General features: G+C 38.4%; 1 protein-coding gene across 4 annotated transcripts in view; it reads left to right on the top strand.

The window, feature by feature from the left end:
• CHRM3 (cholinergic receptor muscarinic 3) overlaps window positions 1–15,499 on the top strand; it is a 544,049-nt gene that overhangs the window by 293,051 nt on the left and 235,499 nt on the right. For all 4 annotated transcript variants that reach the window (XM_017879770.1, XM_017879769.1, XM_017879768.1 and 1 more), the window contains one exon: window positions 9,085–9,187. The gene's annotated coding sequence lies outside the window, so the exon portion shown is untranslated. The remainder of the gene's footprint in view (window positions 1–9,084; window positions 9,188–15,499) is intronic.

The raw sequence follows: 15,499 nt of genomic DNA, 5'->3' as shown, positions 1-15,499 counted from the left end.
ATGTTCTTTGTTGGTGATTAGGATGTGTTTTCTTGTCCAGTCTTGCTCATTAGAAAGAAAGTTTGGGGTCTTATTCAGAGAACGAACCGGTAGTTCTAGGGATAATAGGATTGGGAGAAATGCCATATTCCACTTTACACCACGCTAAGAAGCTGAAAGGGACATTAATTTGTTTAAAGGGCATCCCTGCCTACATAGTTGAACACTATCTTCTTTCTACATCCTTAATCAATGTCTTTTCTGAGTGACTTCGTCCTGAGCTTCCATCTCACCGAAAATTCCCTGAGGCGCTGTCAGCATGGAGCCTGTTGATCCTTGGGGCCTGAGCTGGAATAGGCTGCACTCTCCTGGACACAAACCCTACTCATATGACTCTTAGCTTGGAGCCAGCGTTCCCCGAAGTTAGGCAAGAGTTTTCATGCCTTAAAAGGGAAAGCTAGGGTGAAAATAATTAAGTCCAATATTCTTTCCCTTTTAAACTTTTTATACACTCCTTTCCTTGTCTTTGTGATGTGAATTTGACTTCTTTGTTCTGTTTCAGACAACTTGTAAGGACAAATTGTTATTCATCCAGTTAACGAAGTGGCGTTTCTCCACACGTTGTTGTTTTATTTTTTCCTTAAAAAGGGACTTATTTCTGCAGGCCTGGCATTACTGTTTTGTTTTCTTAATACTTTGCTGGATGAAATGGTTAAGAGCACTAAGCATCATTATTATTTAATATAAAGAACCAGACTCAGATTTAACTAATTTTCCTCAAATGTTTCAGGTCTTCGCCTACATGTGTCACCCAAGTTGATTCTAAAATGAAAGGGACTGTTGACTAAAAGACAAAAGGGGAAAAAATTCTAGGATGACATAGAAAAGTTAGAAAGACTTTGTACATGACCAGGGGATAATAAGGTGGAAGGGGTTATATTAGACACCTCATTCTAATATACTAATTATAATATTGTCATTTAAAATGCAATCCACTATATTAAAAAAACATTTTGAATAGAAAGTTACAAGCATATTCAAAAGTAGAGAGAATACTATCATCAACCCACTATACCCATCTTGCAGCTTCAATAATTAGCAATATATGACCATGGCCAACTCGTTTCTTTTACGCGGCACTCCTTTCCCACAAACACTGGATTATTTTAAAACAAACACAAGACAAAATATCTCTGCATGTACTAAATTAATATTCAATATTAAAGATGACTCTTGAAATATGAGATTTTAGGAGATCAGTCTGATATTATAAATGAATAAGAAGCCAGTTAAGGTTCTGTTTTAATCAACTATATTAAGGCATAATACATGTGCAATAACAAGTGCTCATCTTAAGTGTATATTTGGATGAGATTAGAGAAATTTATCGACTATGTTACTACCACTAAATCGAGCCCTAACATATTTCCACCATCATGCCAAGTTCTCTTATACCTCTTCCTAGTTGCTGTAAACACATGCCACCCCCAACCCAAGCCCAGAAAAAAATGTTTTTCTGCTTTCTGGCCCATAGATTCTATTTCTTTTTTCTAGAGCTTTATAAAATAAAATCCTATGTGAAGTGTTTTTGGGTCTGACTTCTTTTGCACAGTATATTTTTGAAATTTACATATATTGTGAACATTGGTAGTTCATCACTTTGTATTGCATCTTTAAAATTCCATTGCATGACTGTATCACATTTTGCTTCTCCAGCCCATCTGATGGATAATTGTTTTTTGTTTTTATGGAGATAGAGTCTCACTCTGTCACCCAAGCTGGAGTGCAGTGGCATAATCTCAGCTCACTGCAACCTCTGCCTCCCATATTCAAGAGCCTCCCAGATTCAAGAAATTCTCATGCCTCAGCATCCCAAGTAGCTGGGATTACAGGCGTGCTCCACAACACCCAGCCAATTTTTGTATTTTCAGTAGAGATGGGGTTTCACCATGTTGACCAGGCTGGTCTTGAACTCCCAGCCTCAGGTGATTTACCCCCCCACCTCAGCATCCCAAAGTTTTTAATTGAGTTTTTTCTTCCCCAGTTTGGGGTGACTGTGGATACTTTCTGTGAACATTCATATGCAAGTTTCTAAGTAGACTTGTGTTTTTCACTTCTCTTTGACAAATAAGTAGGAGTATAATTGCTCAGCAGTATACATAAAGTATGTGTTTAGCTATGTAATAAACTTTCCATTGTATGTTTTCTAAAGTGGTTGTACCACATTACATTCCCATCAGCAGTGTATGAGAGTTATAGTTGCTTCCCATCTCTGCCAACATAGATATACTATGTTGTTCTAATTTAGCCATTCTTGCAGTATAAGACAGTATCTTATTGTGGCTTTCATTTGCGTTTTCCTAATCACTAATTTTGTTTAGCATCTTTTTCATAGGATTACCAGATGCTTCAAATTCTAATCACGATTTCTTCAACTCAGTGAGGCAACCAAACTCACTGTGGCTTATCTTGTCTCTACCCATTTTTGAGAAATATCTCCAAAATAAAAAGCCCAGGCTGGGTGCAGTGGCTCACCCTGTAATCCCAACACCTTGGGAGACCATAGAGGGAGGATCACTTGAGCCCAAGAGTTTGAGACCAGCCTGGTCAACAGAGGAAGACCCTATCTCTACATTTTCTTTTGAATTATATGGATATGGTGATGCACTCTATAGTCCCAGCTACTTGGGAGGCTAAGGTTGGAGGACCCCTTCAGCCTAGGAGGTGAAGCCTGCAGCGAGCCAGGATCACTCCAGTGCACTCCAGCCTGGGTGACAGAGCAAGATCCTGTCAAAAAGAAAAAATAAAGGCCCAGATGCAGCTTTTCCTTCTCACATTTATCACAGTTATGCACTGCCTGTTGTCCCATTATTGAAAACAGTTGTTTTATTTTACTTATTTTTTAAGGAGGTGAAGTGGGGATGTAGGTTACACTTCATCCTGTTACTCTGCCTCGGATATAATTGGAAATCCAGATTCGTTTTGGAGAAATAATTTCTAAATTTTGTTTTTTTAGTTTATCAAGGGCCAAGCCTGGAAAACTCAAGTCAGATTGTATGGAAGAGAATTCTTCAACTGATTACATCTAGCCTCAACCTCTGATGTTGGGAGAATATGTCACCAAGAAAGGAAAGGAAAATCATGCTTCCTTGCTGAATTTGGTGAATTCTGCAAAACAAGAATGACAGTGAAAGGGAGGAGACAAAGCAGTCTGAATCATACCTCCCAGCTTTTCCACCTGGAATTTTATCCCAGAGAATGAAAGGCATGTTGGTAAAGATGAGTTAGCACAAGACAGGGATCCATTTCATATGTAGCCCTCTACCGATACTTTAGTGAGCTTGGAAGCTCAGCCTGTCCGTCAGAGGAAAGCCTTACAACTTACTTTCCAGTGTGGTGTAGATGGGACCCCAAGATAGCTAGAGGACTTGGCAATGAGGATGGCATGCCATCATACGGATGAAGGCAACTCTTCTGGGGGCTGCAGTACTCTAGGGCTCTGTGGGCATCACAGTCAGACCTCAGAAAAGGCCTCCTTGTCAGCAGGAGACAAGATGAGACCAAGAACAGAGATGTCTACCCAAGCTTACTAGGTCAAGAAAATGCAAATGGCATGCATGCAAGTGATAAACCTCACTGTCAATGTCAGCAGGGCTAGGAGCACCCAGATGGATAAGGAACCCCATGCCGTAGATCAGAGAAGACGATCAAATTCTGGAGACACAGACTCTTTCTTCTGTTCCTGAGTTCATTTAAACCATGCCTCTTTCTTCCCACTACACATACACACACACACACACACACACACACACACACACACACACACACACACAGAGGGAGAGAGAGAGAGAGGGAAAGAGAGAGAGAGAGAGAGAGAGAGAGAGAAAGGGGTGGGGGAGAAAGAATGGGAAAGGAAGGTTAAGAGGCTAACTTATCCAAAGGAGATCAAACAGTGCCTGAATTACATTTGACTTTGTGTTTCTTTTTTATACATGCAAGTATAAGCATAATGCAAGGGGAGGGGCAAGGATTTGTGAATTTTAAACTATTTGTAAGATTTATAAACTTAGGGGAGCTCCTTTGTTTTCTAAGAACTATTAACCCAGGAGGTGGGTAGTGCAGGTTCCCCACCTTCCTATCATGTCTAAAAGACAGGAGATTTTCTGAAGCACCAGATGTTAGAAGATACTGCCTGAAACTATCAAAGAGACCAAGACTAGAGAGATGTGAGTAGGGCACCATGTGAGACACATGATGAACATCTTCTGGTTTACTATTCTTCCAACATGAGACAAAAGCAGCACCCCCAAATTAGCTTCAGTTTCTTCAAATGCACGTTCTTCCTGCCCAGAAGAAGACAGAATGGCTTCCCTGAGCTGGAAAGAACATGCTTGGGCCATGGCTTGATGCCTTCAAGCAGAGAATGAAGGAGTGGGAGAATTCTGCAGCTCAGCTCTTTTCTTTAGCTCCTTCCTTGTCCAGAGAATGGGGTAGGAATGGGATGGAGGGAAGGTGAGAAGGTGAAATTCGCAGTGCAGAGTGGAAGACTGCTGATCATGCATTTAAAGTCATATGCAATAGCAATTCTGTCAACAAATCTTCCTATTACTGTAATCTTATTTCCCACTAACTCTTGTTATTATAAGAAATTAATTTTCATCATACTCTCTAAGTGTATCTCCTTCAACCCTCCTCCAATATCAAATAGTTAATAATGTAACATAATAATATCGTATGTGCTTCAAACTATTTAACCATGCAAACACATATCCCACATATATCAGCTATGTTTTCTTTTTATTTCTGTGTTTATATTTTCACTCAATGTATATTTAAATGGGTATAATATAATAGTATGTTGTAAGAATGAGATTATGATTTTAATGTATTTATAATTACTCCGCCCTAGCATAACCAATTTCTTTTTTCTGAGCATCCTTTTACTTTTTATTAACATATATATAGTATCTATTTATCATCAGAGCATATAATTTTATATTCTGCTTTTGTTATCATTTTTCTTATTGCTACCTATTTATCACTTATGGCTACTTAATGAACCATACAATTTCTATACCCACATTTTCTTAAATGCTTTCCTGTTGGATACACAAATAGTTTCTGTTATTCACTATTATAAATACAGATCGAGCAGCCTGAATCTGAAATCTAAAATGCTCCCAAATCCAAAACTTTTTGAGCACCCACATGGCACTCAAAGGAAATGCTCCCTGGAGCATTTCGCATTTTTGGATTTTTGGGTTAGGGATGCCCAACAAGTGCAAATATTCCAAAATCTGAAAAAAATCAGAAACCCAAAACACTTCCAATGCCAAGCATTTCAGATAAAGAATACTCAGTCTGTAATGTTACGGTGATCAGTTTCCTAGGAATGCCATTTTTCTGACTTTAAATTATTTTCATGGAATAATTGGTGAGTGGGATTACTAGGTCCATAGATGTGAATATATTTAAGGACTCTTACTATAGATATGGGTCAGATTGGTTATTTGATGGGCTGTGCATATTTATAGGACCAGTAGAAAATATAAATTTATTAGTTCTTTTTGCAAGTCTCGTCTTCATTTTTTATTCATTATAGTTGCAGTTAATGTACATTGTACTTACTATTTGAGAATTAGTGTGGCTTAATTAGAAAAATCACTTACATATCAGACAAGCAGATTCAAATCCCAACTCAGGCCACTTCCTGTTGTATGTTAAGTGGACGAGCCTCTCACAAAAATAGCTTCAATAGACACCAATTGGTAACAATGATGTCTCCCTTACAAGACTGTTGAAACGATTTGGTGAATTAATCAATGCCTGGTATGTTCGTGGCCGTACAGAAAATTATTACTCCTCCTCGCTGTCTCTGCTTCTCTAATTTTATCTACTTCCCTTCCCACTCCTGACTTCTTCTTGCATGGACTACCCATTCGAGTTCTTTCAATACAAGGTTTTCTAGACTCCACCTTCTCATGCCAGAATTTATGTTAATAGGGGTCAATTATCAATGTTCTCTAGAAACCTGATCTCTCAATAGCAAGTGCTGAATTAGGTTGCGAATCACTGAGGTCACTTCTGTTCACCCCGTGACTTTTCTTGTGTTCACCCAACCAAATGGGAAATACATTCAGAATTAATACATTTTCATAAATTGCTCATTTTTTAATGCTTTGTACAGTCCAATTTCTCTTTTAAACATCTTATCCAAGTTTTTGCCCATTAGGTTTCTCAGAGACTTTTTGATTTGTTTTTCTGCTTCTTTGTCTTGGTTTCAGATAATACTTCAGTTTAATCTTCTATTTGTTGCATCCTACCCAAGGACAACAAGCTTAATTCTTGTGATAACAAGTGTAGTTTGTCAAGAAGTGCAAGACAAGATCATTGTTAGAAGTTACATCTCGGGATGGTACTACCATTTGGATCTTGTCTGTCTCATACCCAGTGTCTGTTTTCTAGGCATTATTACTCATTGTTGTCTGGAAATTGGTTTTTATCTTGAGGGAATTTGTAGTAGAAACTGCCTTTTAAAGCAATCACTCTTCTTTAAAGTCAAAAGTAATTTCTAATACGTTATAAGGTGTCAGAAAGGCGGTAACAAGCATACAGTTTTCAATTGGAAACGCATTAAAATATCAAATTCTGTCCTCTTTCATGAGGGTGAAGCAATTTGGGGACTGCCAAAAGATTTACTAGTCTCCCACCTTCATGATAAGATATTGAGCTGTGTAGGAAATATTCTAAGCAGTTCCACTTTAGGAGTTTAAAAGAAAAAATGGGAGGGAGGGAAGAGGAAGGGGAAAAATTCCTCTGCAATCTTTCCAGCTTCAGCAACTGTATTTCACAACTCTGGAGAATCCCAGAGGCTCCTTTAGATATTATTTCATATGAGCCTTCCCTCATTAAGTGTCATAGAGAAGGTTTCTTCAGTTTTGCATTATTAAGCCTGTTTTTCCCCTCATATCGATGCCACTATCCCTGTTTTCACATATTACAAATGAGTGCTAGCCTCTTTTTCTACCTGAGTAGACAAGGCAGCTCAAACTTCTCATTGGCATCAAAGACCCTTGCCCCAGATGCTACACCAGCAAAGTTACTAAAGTACTAAGGATTTCAGAGGCAGAAATCAGAAGGCTTGAGAGAAGCTCATATATAACAAGTATGCAGGGGAAATTTGAGGATCATACCCAGCTGGATTCAGACAGAATGACCAGTTTTTCTGTAGTTACTGGACAGTACAAAGTAGCCTGACATGTCTGCCATGTGTATTCCAGAGAAGTCTATTATTGAAACTCACAAGGTGAAAAATGTGGACCTGATCACAGTTGAGTGTGTCTGCCCCATGCTTGCATTTATGACATTGGAAACAGGAAGGGTGAGATTGGAAACAGTCCATTTCTGCCCAGAGCTCACTCTGCAGCATGTAACAGCAAAGCACTCACTGTCAAGAAATCGTGTCTATCGTGGTCATACCACATTCATCATTGTGCCACACTTAACTTCTTCAAGAACCCTGGCATCACAGCTCTCCTTGTGTTGTAAGGGGGACTGGCCCCCCGTTTTAGCCTCTACTCCAAGTCTGCACAAATCACCTTGTGGTATTGGGCAAGCTCCTTAACCTCAGTTTCTCCTAGCACATGGTAGAGGCGAACTTACACTGCCCAACCTACGGAGAGATGGTGAAACCAGAATGAGATAATGTGTGCAAAGGATTTCGGAACGAGTTTCAAATTCTGAAACTTCTTGGGGTGTATGCTTTTGTTTGTGCCGTTAGTCTGATTTGCAGTCATTTCCATCTATAAAAGGATGTTCTGCCACATCATGCGTGTAAGTTTGATTTTCCTCATCTCATTATGAGTCCTCATTGGGGCAGCTGAAAGAACATGCCATTCCCCCTTACAGCCTCCTGCAGGGGAGCATGACAGCTAGATCTGTTTTCCCTCCCTCCCCATCCCATTTCCCTTTGTCTGTCTATCACCCTCCTACACTGCATATAAAACTCAGGTTAAAGACCCTCTGCTCTGTGACATCGCCTTCCTATCTCTCTGCACCTTGGACTGGCAGTGATTTAGCTTTCCACATCCTAGATGGGAGTGATCTACATCTAACTTGGCCTCTTTCCCTCATTAGACTTGGCTTTTTGAGAAGAAGACCAAGCCTCTACTTAGTGTTTTAACCCAATACCTGCTTTATATTATTTGCTTTGTAAATATTGATCGAAATGATGAGTGAATGTCAAATACTTGTTGCTATGAAATAAGTTGAATCGGTAAAGTGAGTGATTCTTAAATTACTTGGTATAAAACATTAGGGGGAACTCATACTATTTGTGTCTGTTTTTGTGTTGCTCTAACAAAATACCACAGACTGGGTAATTCACAATCAACAGACATGTATTGCCTTGTAATTCTGGGGGCTGGGAAGTCTAAGATCAAGGCACCTGTATCTGGCCTTCTTGCTGAGTCGCCACAAAGCAGAAAAATGCTGTGTCTTCACATGGCAGAAGGCAGAAAAGCAAAAGAGGAAAAGAGGGAGAAGGGAGACACTCAACGTTTTGTAACAGCATTCTCCCACCCATGAGGTCACAGCCCTCATAGCTTAATCACCTCTTAACGGTCCCACCTCTTACTACTGTGACACTGGCAATTACATTTCAGTATGAGTTTTGAAAAGGACAGTCGTTCTGTACGAAACCATAGCAGCTTTGTATGAACCTAATAATTTAAATGTATGAATGTTATGTGTATATCTATTTGTGGGGGAAGCTTATAAAATACTGCCAATTATTGGAAGTTTCAAACTGAGGGCAGGTAACCATATGACAGAAACCATAAGCTGAGGCATCTGTGTTGAAAAGGAGGTTACAGTGTCTCATTTTCTCCCCAGTAACTGCTGTGGATCGCTCCCTCGGTGGGACACCAACAGGTGTCATAGAATAAAAGAATTCCTTGATGAAGTATATTAGGAAATGCTGGGATAAATCTCCATTTTTGAAATCCATCATGTAATTAATATTCCATCTCACAATTCAGTGATCCGAGTGTACTACTTGTTCTTTTATCTTATTTTAAACTTATCCCTTCCCTGTTTCCTTTTTAGCTTTTGCTGTGGCATGGCACCTGGTCTCTTTCTAGAAGGAAAGTTCAACAAACAGCACAGCTCTGGACACATTGTATTGGTTTGATGACCCTACCTGGAACAGGTATGTAAAACCTCCAATACGTGCTTACTGACACTTTTGAATCATAACTACGGATGTATATTCATTCCAGTGGATTACTGAGAATGGAATATGGTCTGAACAATTAAATTCGTATGTCAGAGATGACTTTTGTCTTTTCTACTTAGAAGCATATGTTTATATTTTGGCATCTACAACTCCTGAAGACTACTTCATTTTCTTGGTTATATGATATGGTTGTATGATAAGCTCAAATTAAGATTATAGTCATTCAAAGAGAGAGGAGAAAGTCTACACTTATATGGTTCTGAAAATGATAAGATTTATCTAAAAATCTATGGAAATCACATGAATGAAATATGACTGGTACTCTGGTATAAGTAGAGTATTTGTAGTCCAAAATTATTACAGAAAGATATCAACTTCTTTCCCCTCCCCAAATTAGTCCAGGCTTAGAGAAAATTGTGTAATAACTCACAGGATAAAAATGACTACATATGTGAATTAATTAACAGAATTAAATCAATTAATTGACTACTCGAACACTAAGATTTTGTGCCAGCTACTCCCTTGGTGTATGCCAACATAAATATTACATAAAAACAAAAAAGTATGGTGTTTGATAATATTAATGTTTAATGAATTCTCTTGAAGGGGATATTCTGAAAGTAGATTCTCACTATATATAAATATGTTAGCCTGTAGCTTCTGTCTAATTCAGACTTCCTTGGATGAGCACTGTTTGTGAGTATGTAACCTAGATAGGTAGATAGATGGATAGATAGACAGATCAATAGAGACATAGGTATCTCACGACACCTATTACATAATATATGTATGTGTGTGTGTTTGTATATATAGTATGCAATGACTAAGGGATACTGTATTACAAGATTGCTTGCTTGTATGCAACTTTTAAAAATATTATTAGAAATATAGCAGGCTTGTTGAAATACTTGTACATATTTGGAAAAGTTTCCCATAAATTCTGTTTTCAACAGGAAAACTACATAACAACTCACCTGCCTCTGCCTCCTCCCTCACCTGCATAAAAAGCGTGTTGAAAATGAAGTCTGGGAAATTGGGAAGTAGCACAGAGGAGAATTAATCAGGTGTGAGCTCAAGACCTAGCTCTACTACTTAACAATGGCCTTGGGAAGGTTTCTGTACTTCCTTGGGAAGCGCATTGTTATTTAAATCTGAACAGGAGGGAGGGAGAGTGAGAGAGAGTAGAAAAATTCACCTCAAATTGCAATGTCCCAAATGTACCAGGTCACGTTTATTCTTAGAGATATATGAAGTCATTAACAGATGTGTTTCTAAGGTTTTCCAAAAGGTTTACTTTCACATTCTGTGAGAGTCTGAAATCCATGATTAGAGGTTAATGGCCCTGATTTTAAGGCAGAAATTGCAACTGGTCATCTACTTGTCAGATCCACCTTAGTTCATTTATTTTATTATTTATTTTGGGCCTACACAAATTTGTATGCATGACAACTAAGAAATTGCCAAAACCAAAAATCAGGATAGTTCACATAAAAATCTGGATTCCCAGTCTTCTCTTTCTCTGTAAATGGTCAGAAATTCTTCATCTTAATTTCTATGTCTAACCCATCCAGTCCTTCACAGTTCACTCTGAGCCCGTAGGTCTCAACGCTCACTGTGAAGAGATACTGGTGCTCAGGCTTCACTGCAGAAAATTAAATCAATGCCTCTCAGTGTGGACCGCGGGCTTCAGAATTTTTAAAAGTTCCTCAAATTATTCCATGGTGCAGCCACTGCCCTAATACCTTCCCTTCTCTTCGTGTAAAAATATCCCCCGAGTCCAAGTCACATTCATCACTTCCTCATCTCACCACTCTTCTCTGATAGTCCCTGAATTATCTTATTTCTATTCTTGTCCTATTCAATCCATGCTTCATCCAATAGCCAGAGTAATTGTCTTTATAGAAAATACCTGGTTGACTCCTGCTTCACCATCTTCAATAATAGTAGTGATAATAATAATTTAGGGTGGTCATTTATACTTAGATTGAATGAAGAATCTGACTTCAGTCTTTGTTGAAGAATTGAGTCATTAAAGCATTACATTTTAGGAGCAAATGGAAGAAGACTACAAAAGCTGTAGCAGTACCTTCTGCTTGGTCTTCTCCTCCCAGAAGTGACCCATAGTGATCCTTAGGCCAAAAGTCGTTCACAAGTATAGAAATGACATACATTGCTTACCTGTCCCACAGATTGCCACCCAATCAGGGTCCTGATTGCACCTTACATAGGATCAAAGGGATGTTGTAATTTGGTAGTGACACTATGATAAGATTAACTTTAGGTCACAGCTACCAAAGTGTATTAAATGTCTCTCCTTCCTAAGTTGCATGATTCACCCAACAAAATTTGATATGGGTGAATTTTTAGGCAGAATAACAGAATTTGTTGTGCGCGTGTGTGGTTGGAGTGCTTATAGCTGAGGTCTTTTCTCCTGCCGCTCAGACATGTAGATGACCTTCTTTCCCACTAATGAATAACATTTTATTTGAACTGTGGAGAAGACCTTTTTTTTCCTCCTAAGTGACCTTATAAACCATTTGTATTTGTTTGTTTTCATGCTGCTGATTAAGACATACCCAAGAGTGGGAAGAAAAAGGGGTTTAATTGGACTTACAGTTCCACATGGCTGGGGAGGCCTCAAATCATGGCGGGAGGTGAAAGGCACTTCTTACGTGGCAGCAGCCAGAGAAAAATGAGGAGGAAGCAATAGCAGAAACGCTTGATAAACACATCAGATCTTCTGAGACTTATTCACTGTCACAAGAATAGCACGGGAATGACCGGCCCCCATGACTGCATTACCTCCCCTTGGGTCCCTACCACAACACGTGGGAATTCTGGGAGATATGATTCAAATTGAGATTTGGGTGGGGACACAGCCAAACCACATCACCACTGTTTTAGCCACTGAAATCTTTCCTGTAGACCCTTATGCGTGTGATTACATTTCCCATTGGAAGGGAAGAAGATGGGGTGTCATAAGAAAGTTTTCTTCAGAAAAGATACCTTTGGAGATATTTTAATTGGGATTTATAAAGAAATTGATAAATTCAAACCACATTGAAGCTAAGTGGAAATTTGGTTCTGTGCCAACATTCCTGGTGCATAGCCCAGTCAATTACTATTTTATCCTGGTGACAACTTTTGTCTTTAACATGAAACCATCAGTGTTTCACGATTTACACTGTAAAAAAGATCAAGCCCCTGTGTTTAAAATGTAGCTAAAACATGTATATGACATTCAAATAACTGAGACCAATAAAGATGTTATAAATTAGGCTGGGTGCAGTGCTCGTGCCTGTAATCCCAGCACTTTGGGAGGCCAAGGTGGAAGATTCAGTTGAGACCAGAAATCGAAACCAGCCTGAGCTGAACATAGTGACATCCTGTCTCTACACAAAAGAAATTTAAAAATTAGGCTGGTGTGGTGGCACACACCTGTAGTGCTTAATACTTGGGAGGCTTAGGTGGGAGGATGGCTGGAGCCCAGGAGTTTAAGATTACAGTGAGCTATGATCATGCCACTGCACTCCAGCCTGTGAGCAAGAACTGGTCTCAAACAAACAAAAAAAGATGCTATAAGGTGTTGAATCAACATGTGAGGCATGGTTACCTTCTTTATTTAAATTATTTTTATCAGCAAAGCTAAAGTGTGTTTGCGGATCTAATTTACCCAAATGATATGCGTGTGCAGAGCTATTCTATATTCAAAAAAACAGTCGATCTTTTAAACTTGCATATTTATTTTGGGATAAAAATGGGGACCAAAATACAGAGACACACAAACACATACACACTGAGCATCTCTAGAGGCACATTACGGAACAGTTGCTTATTAATGAGATATCTTTGTGTGTCCTTCCGGGATCAAGATGGACTGGCCTTGTGTACAATTCTTCTCCTTCGTGAATAGAGCTGTAATGAGGTCACAGATTCCTTTCATGCCATTTTAGGAATTTCTTTGAAAGGATTCAGGCAGCGATGTCCCTTATATGTTAGAGTTGTACATTAGTACAGGCAAAGCTTTCCAACTAATGTAAAGCACCATTTTTTTCTTCTAAATTCCTTATATTTTCAAATGTCTGGGTTCAGAATAAAGGAAAATTAAAATCTCTGAAAAAGCCATTATTTTGCCACTACATGGAAGAGTTATTGGGAGATAAATTAATAGTATCTGAAATTAACCTTGGATTAAGCTTACTTCATCTTGAATGCTCTACTACTTGTTTTATTTGCTATTAACTCCCTTTAATCAGAGAGTTTCTCTAAAACTGACATACTGTTGGTTAGGAATCATTAAAAAAAACTAATGTAAAATATAAATATGCCCCCTGTTTATTATATGGCAGACACAACATGGACACTTGGTAATTTTGAGTTGATTGTTAAGGTTTGTATTATTTTATGTTAATACAACAAATGCTTCAAAAATATGTTTGTTAATGTCTACTTACTGTTACAGCAAAATTTTTTTAATCTGTTATTTCTCTGGCACCTTTTATTGACTTTTTTATTTTAATTGACACATAATAATTGCACATATTGATGTTTGGATACATGTGTACATTGTATAAAAATGTAATTAGGCTAGTTAACATGTCGTGTCACCTCATTTATTTGTTGTAAGAACATTCAACATCCTCTCTTCTAGCTACTTTGGAATAGACAATACAGTATTGTTAACCACAGTCACCCTACTGCGTTATAGAACATCAAGACTTATTCCCCCTTTTTAAGTGTTACTTTGTACCCGTTGACCAATGTATTGACTTTTGGGTATGATTATTTTGGAACAAAAGATGTATTCTCCCAACATCCTCAATGCTTACGCCATATTAGACTTTAGTAAATATTTGTGGAATGAGTAAATGAATAATTCACATCCAATGCATTTTTATTTTAAACACAAGCAGATGAAATTATACCAAAGCTAGGAAGTGACTTAACCAATGAACTAGATATATGAAGTAATGAGCAATAAAAATGGTAATTCATCAGATTAGAAGACTATATCTGGTATGCTCTGCTGAAGCAGAGAGAGAGACATCGTTTTTAAAGGATTTGGACAAAGTCAAAGGGCCAAAAAAGCTAATACTTTTATTGGCATCTCATCTAGATTTTATTTGGGCATAGCTGCCCACACCTTTTCTTTTCACCATTATTTTCATCTTTAAAGTCTTTTTTACTTTTTTCTGCTGTATTAAGGAGATGTGCTAGGTCTAAGGATTCCTAATTGAGGCCTCTTATCTTTAACAACTTTGCTAGAGTCATGTGGACAAACATTAAGAGATAAAATTCGACAGCGTCTCTGCAAACCCTAGTCTGGTATACAAACAGCTCTACTTGTGAACAACTGAAAAGCTTCTGAAGTTATCCAGTCAGGTAATATATTACCTAAGTAAACTTTCTAAGAAGCATTTGGATCATTCTTTTGCCTCTATCTAGTTTTCTATGAAATTTCTGACTTTCCTTGGCAAAGCTTAAACCCAGTTAAAGATGATATGCTACATATTGCTTCACTTTCACAGTTTAGAAAACAAACAAAAAAAAGATGGTCCAAAGCAATAGGATGATCTTAGCAAAAATATAAGCTTTTCACATGTCAAATTATTTTTCTTAGCAATTGTGAAATTTCACTTTGAAGTGAAATTACATTCTCCATTGTAACAACATACTGTGCCTGGGGAGTAAGTAACTCATGTATTTAGGATTCCTAAACCATATTCCCATATGGGGGAAGTTTTTTAAACAAATCAATTTTTTACCAGAAAAAAACCATGAGTGGTTCGGTGGTAGAATTCATGCCTGCCACCAAAGAATAATTAAGTTAGGTGTGTCCCCTTTAATCTGACTAATTTGCTGTTACAGGGCACTGCTATGGCCCAGTCCCTGGGTGAGTCCCCTAACAGGTATTGATGCAGACTTTCTGGCGTACACAAGACAGTCCCCCACAACAAAGACCCAACAAAGACCCAAATATCTCGGGGATTGCCTTAAGGATGATACTGGGTAATCCCTGAAAGTTTACAAATGCAAATAAGAAAGGAAGGTACATGAGCTGGGCGCAGTGGCTCATGTCTGTAATCTCAGGACTTTGGGAGGCCAAGGAGGGTGGATCACTTGAGGTCAGGAGTTCGAGATTAGGCTGGGCAATATGGCAAAACCCCATCTCTACTAAAAAATACAAAAAAATTAGCCAGGCATGTTGGCGCTAGAACCTGGGAAGCAGAGGTTGCAGTCAACTGAGATCATGCCTGGGCAATAGAGGGAGATTCCATCCAAAAA

This window comes from Rhinopithecus bieti, unplaced genomic scaffold (genome assembly GCF_001698545.2).
Source record: "Rhinopithecus bieti isolate Rb0 unplaced genomic scaffold, ASM169854v2 scaffold_11565, whole genome shotgun sequence".
Lineage (NCBI taxonomy): Eukaryota > Metazoa > Chordata > Mammalia > Primates > Cercopithecidae > Rhinopithecus > Rhinopithecus bieti.
This window is presented reverse-complemented; position numbering and strand designations above follow the sequence as displayed.